This window comes from Drosophila tropicalis, unplaced genomic scaffold (genome assembly GCF_018151085.1).
Source record: "Drosophila tropicalis isolate 14030-0801.00 unplaced genomic scaffold, ASM1815108v1 contig_4, whole genome shotgun sequence".
In the NCBI taxonomy this organism is placed as follows: Eukaryota; Metazoa; Arthropoda; class Insecta; order Diptera; family Drosophilidae; genus Drosophila; species Drosophila tropicalis.
The window spans coordinates 3,575,982-3,581,981 of NW_027172862.1; the positions used below are offsets into that span (position 1 = coordinate 3,575,982).

The following is a 6,000-nucleotide window of genomic DNA, read 5'->3' on the forward strand; positions in this document are numbered from 1 at the left end:
CTCGGACTTATCCGAATCGGACCACTATATCATATAGTTCCCATACAAATTGCAAAGTCACGAACAGTGACTTTTCTTAATAACTTCGTTATTTTCAGAGCTATTGTCGTGAAATATTAGTAAGCTTTTTACACTTATAAACGACTCTGCCAAATTTGATCAAGATCGGGTGACTATATCATATAGCTCCCATAGGGACGATTGATCGAAAACAGTGACTTTTGTCAATAACTTCGTTACATTTTACGCAATTGCTTTGAAATTAAACATTGGTCAGTTTACCATTGATGTAATTGACTGTGCTAAATTTAATCAAGATCGGGTGACTATATCATATAGCCCCCATAGGATTGATCGATGAAATACAGTGACTTTGAGCAACAACATCGTTATTTGGCATGCTAAGATTGTAGGCCGTCCATTAGACTTTTAAGATGAAATGAGTAACAAAAAACTTGCAAGATTATACAAACTTCGGCACGGTCGAAGTTAGCCCTGATTATCTGTAATATTTAAGAATAACTAGTCACAGATAAAATAAATATTTGAAATATTTATTTTTTTGAGAAATTGCCAGAGCTGTTGCATATTTTGGGCATTCGGCAACTCTAAAGCACAGTCAAAACGTCAAATCCAATGTCATTTTAAAAGGGACGGCACAGGCTAAGTTATCGCACCTTCGGTTAACAGTTGCATTTATTCTTATCGATAAACCGTGTGAAATAAATTGTGCTTATCATTCTGTCAAAGCATTGAGTGAAAAAACTGGTAGACGGAGTGTAAGTTTGTTTTGCACAATCGCATAAGGCAAAATGGAGGATGAACATTCGGAGACAAATTTTGTATTTATACACGATGCTGAATCATTTGCTACATTTTTTGACGATTGGGATGTAGCATCATCAACAACAACTGCAACAACTGCAACAACAGCAACAACAACGGCAGCAAAAGCAACAACAGCGGCAGCAAAAGCAACTACAACTACAACAAAAGCAACTACAACAAAAGCAACTACAACAAAAGCAACTACAACAAAAGCAACTACAACAAAAGCAACTACAACAAAAGCAACTACAACTACGACAAAAGCAACTACAACTACAACAAAAGCAACAAAAAAAACAAAAACAAAACCAGGAACATCATCTAATTCTGTTAATGTGACCGAAAATGTGGAAAAGCCTCCTGATGTGGATATTAAGCGTCCGCTGGAAATTTCTGTGAAAGTTGAAAAGGAGAAGCGTCACAAGAAGAGAGAAGAGAAATTAAAGGCGGCACCAGGCAAGAAACTCGATTTCGAATCGGTTAAATTGAAAGAACTAAAAAATTTGCAAGCGAAAAAATTAAGTAAGTTGTTAATGAAAATGTTTGAATATAATGAATAAGTATATCTCTATATATCTTATTCTATAACAGATCCAATCGATAAGGATATATTGGTCATCATATTGGATCATGATGTTAATCAGCCATACATAAGAAGTAATCCTGAATTATTTACTGGGGTGATAAATGCAGTCACCTTGTTGGGTAGCTCACATCTATTAGGTAGATCGCAAAATGAAGTGGCTTATGTGGCTTGCTCACGGCTCTCCGTGTAAGATATATCTGAAATTGATGTACTCTTACATATAAATTTTATAACAAAACTCGTATTCGTTTTTCTAGCAATCTCGTTCAACCGGACAGATTACTTTTGAATTTACGTTGCCTGGAAAATGCTCTGGATGTGTTCGATTTCGCTGATTATATTACAAAAGTACGCATAGCTGAACTAATGCGAAGTGATGCTAAGAAAGCGAATTATAATTCGAATGCTCAGAATGCATCCACTAGCCTTTTGGCCGGTGCTATAGGTAAAGCGCTTTGCTATATACAGCGACGTCGTCGGGAAATACAAAGCGGTTTGGCCAAAGGTGTACATTTGAGAATTGAGGCACGTGTTCTCATTGTCACGGCCACGAATCCGGGCAGCAATCAATTGACAAACTATACGCATATGTTTAATGGTGCAAGGAGCTCACGTGTAGCCCTAGATGTCTGCATACTGGACCGTAGTGAAACCCTTTCGATTTGGCGTCAGGCAACTGGTTTGACCGGTGGTTTCTATTATTCCACAAATGACTTCGAAGGCCTATTGACACGTTTGCTTGGCATCTTTCTAATGTCGCCAGTGGAGAGATTTCAATTCAATTATCCCGAACAACCACAAGTCGATTTTAGGCCAACCTGTGTTTGCCATAAAAATGTCTTGGACATTGGTTTTGTATGCAGCGCTTGTTTATCGGGTAAGAGTTGAATTTCCTCAAGGGTTTATTTTTGAGTTTTAATTGATCTAAAACGGATTAGGTAGTTGTTTCGAATTTAATTAGTTTTGGTTCATTAGTATAGTTTCATTAGATGATATTTAATAAGCAAAGCATTAAGTATATAAAAAATGACTTAAAATTCAAGTTTAATTTCGCAAACTTTACATTTGTTAAATTAAATTATATAATATGCCTCTCTAAGTTCAGAAGCTAGCTTTCTTTCCTTTTGAAGCTAGGAATTTCTAAATTTTGGAATTTTCTTCTTTCTACGATGTTTTTGGTTAATTAATATTATAATTAGTATTCGTAAATCCACAAAATCCTTTATCTTATAAGAAGCAGTTGCATTTTTACATTTTCAAAAACCTATTGAATATGAAAATCTATCTTCACAGTCCATTGCAAGTATAGACCGATTTGTTTTATCTGCAAGTAAGTATAACATATATTTATATGATCAAAATGAATAACTAAAACACAAATATTATTAGTTGTTTCTATAAGCCTCCCCGATCTCTGGAAGAGTATATCAAAAGTAAGAGGAAGCCAAAAGGACGTAAACGCGCAACTAGCCTATAAATCATTTTATTATTGCATACGCAATGTTTAATAATAATAAACAACGTTTGTATTTACTAACCGCTTTAAATTTCATTTTTTTTTTTTTTTATTCACTGGTTGCACTTTGTTTTTTGTTGTATTTTTTTTTTCTTGGTATTTAATTTTTTGCCTGATTAATTCTTTTGGCCTGGTTGGTCTTGGTCTTTCTTTTGTTGTTTGTTCACTTATTAATGTTCATTCACTTGGATTTTTATTTGATTTTGAACACTTTGTATGGATTGCTCATTACGATGCTCATGCTTTATATATTCATTGGCCATTGCTCATGATAATTGAATATTAATCATACGCACTGTTGTGCCGGCACTGGCATATCATATTTTTCATTCCTTTGCTTATTATTATTATTATTATTATTATTATTAATTTTCTTCCTTGTTGAGCTTTCACACGTAAATCACATAAATGGAAACAAAAAAAAATTAAACAAAAAAAAAAAAACACTAACAAACAATCACACGCCACACGTTTAAAAAGGATAATGAAATATCAGCCGACCAATTGTTCGGTCAAACAAAAGTAGTAGTATTTCGAAAGATTTTAGTTTTTGTCGAATTCTCTCGGGCCACTGTTCTGTGTATTCTTTTTATGTTCCTTGTTTCGCTGATAAACACAAACAGCAGCAACGGAGTTCAACGTTTGACTGAACGCAGTCGAGTCGCAAAGCGAAGGACCTTACTACCCACATTGGAGGTTTGTGGCACCAGCCATGGTGAGTTTTCTCACGGCGAGGTGAAAACCGAGAGAGAAAACGAGTAAACGGCAACACCAACAACGACCTTGGCTCGGATTTTGCTCTTTGGCCAGCTGGTGATTTTGTTCTCTTTGTTGTTTGTTAATCGCTTATATATGCGCGAATAGACAAGTCGGGATTGAAGGAAAGAAGTGCCATTCATTCATTATATAGAAAACATACTCTGGTGGTCAACAAGGACCAAACCTTGTGCAATACGAAATAAGATTGGAGTTAATGAATGCCAGGAACAGGATCTAGCTGGAAAGTCTATAATATAGACTCTATATATCAAATTTATCTGTTGTTTCAACTTCAAAATCTGTTACCAAATTTACGGAATTAACTAGTTTATAGAGAACTTTACTTAACTAATACAACTGTGAATGAAGTTTTTTAAAGAATGTGAAGGCGAAGATTAACCAATCTCCATCAAAGTTACCTTGAAATTCTCTTTTGATACTTATAACTAACTCAAATCGATACAATAATAAGTTATTAAAATAAACTAAATAAAACTAAAACAACACATATTAGAAATAAACATTTTAAAACCTCGTCCCCTTTCCAATTCTGCATAAATTTAATATTTGTTTCTTTTTAATGATTTAAAAAAAAATGCGATGAACGAAAGAAACTAGAACCCAGTATAGAATAGAAATAGTTCCTCGTATTATTTAGTCAAACGAAAGCGAATAAAATAGAGTACAACTCATATTAAACAAAGTTGACTCGTGACTATTCAAGTTCTTATTTTATGTGCATTCATTTTGTGTCTTAATATTCTGTTAAAAATTCAGTCTAGTGATCATTTAATAACCTTACGTGTACAGAAAATAAAGAAGTTAGTTCAAAATTGCCGTCAATCTAATTCACATCCAGTAATTAAAGCACTTGAGCCAACTCAATTCTTATTATATTGTAGAAAAGACAAGTAGATTGAGGACATAGGTTAGGTAAATAGGTTTCCATCAGTGCTGACAATAATATACGCAGATCATTGATTATTTCATTGATTTAAAAACGGATTGCTCGGACGAATTCCGGCTAGGATATTAATTCCACTCTCAATTATTCTAAATTGCTACTTGTTTTGGTGTCTAGTTGATAAATACATAGCTCAATACGTAAAATATGACAATTTTATTTTGAATACTTTTTATTTTATTGTGAAAATCGAGTTCAATTCGGTTTTAAGAGTCCTTTCTTCTTTAAATAGACTTGACTTACTACTCACAAATTCTGTTCGTTTTTCGAATCTCAAATACGAGATAAAATGAGTTGTAAGTCTTTCGAAGAATAACTCATTTGGTCTTGGAAGTGTATTCATGCATTCATGCTCTACTTTGTTTAACCTGAAAATTATTTAAATTTTCTATTATTATCCACAAAGATTTGTTCATTTTAAAATGTCTGTCTATGTTCTTTCGATTACAATGTTAATAAACGTGCGCATTGCTCTGCCACGACAGTGTGCTACAATTTCAGCAAAACTATGTATTTTTGTTACTACAAAGTGTTTGTAAACTATTTAAAATAATTTATATTCATTTTAAAATATTTCTTGGTAAATATTTATTTAAGTTACTCCAGATTTCAGTGTTGAAAAGTGGAAAAATCGGCTAATGCTAGATTTCAGTGTTGTTAAACGCTATATATCATTTGGCGCGCTGTTTGACCGCCCTGGTAGCCAAAAATTTTAAACTCTAAAGTCGAGGAGGAGGCTGCCAGAGCAGCCTAATATTGTATTCTGAACTATATTTGTTTTATAAAATTTAAAAATATTGTAAACTGAACAATATTTATGTTTGTTGAGAATAGTGCGAACAAAAGATTCAAAAAGCCCGCGTATTCGAGTATCCAAAATTCGGCATTTGCCAACACCATCTCAAATTTGAACAGCTTTTTTAAAATATTAATTTTCTTTTGTTAATTACTCAAAAACTACGAAATAAAACTCCAAGGCGCATCTGAGGTAGTGCTCGTGGAATTTTTCTCTTTCGTTTGATACCAAAATTATGTAGTTTAAGCGCGTTTTGGGCTCGAGTAACGTAAGTAAATATTTACCCATTTCTTTTTGCTGTTAGCTACAAAAATGTTTTTTTTTTTACAAGTTAAAACAAGTTCATGACAATTTATTGAATTATTGCAATTATAGATTCACACAACATAAAACTAAAATTTATTTCAATCTCATTTTCAGTTGCTTATCCTTGAGAAATCTCTATGGCAATTTCTTCCATTAGCATTATACGATAAGCACTTGTCCATCGCATCTTGGGGCTCAAGGAATTTAATTGAAATTGAAGTGTTGAAATTGAATTTCAAGCATTT

At 33.2% G+C, this 6,000-nt stretch overlaps 1 protein-coding gene and 1 long non-coding RNA gene across 2 annotated transcripts in view; one reads left to right on the forward strand and one right to left on the reverse strand.

Annotated features, from left to right (window-relative positions):
* LOC137573239 (uncharacterized) overlaps nt 1–3,558 on the reverse strand; it is a 90,241-nt gene extending 86,683 nt beyond the window's left edge. The window contains exon 1 of the mRNA XM_068285113.1: nt 2,953–3,558. The gene's annotated coding sequence lies outside the window, so the exon portion shown is untranslated. The remainder of the gene's footprint in view (nt 1–2,952) is intronic.
* Nucleotides 1,781–2,949, forward strand: LOC137573240 (uncharacterized). The gene is made up of 3 exons (XR_011031844.1): nt 1,781–2,291; nt 2,708–2,744; nt 2,804–2,949. It is a non-coding gene; the product is annotated as an uncharacterized lncRNA (long non-coding RNA).
* Nucleotides 3,559–6,000: the final 2,442 nt, after the last annotated feature.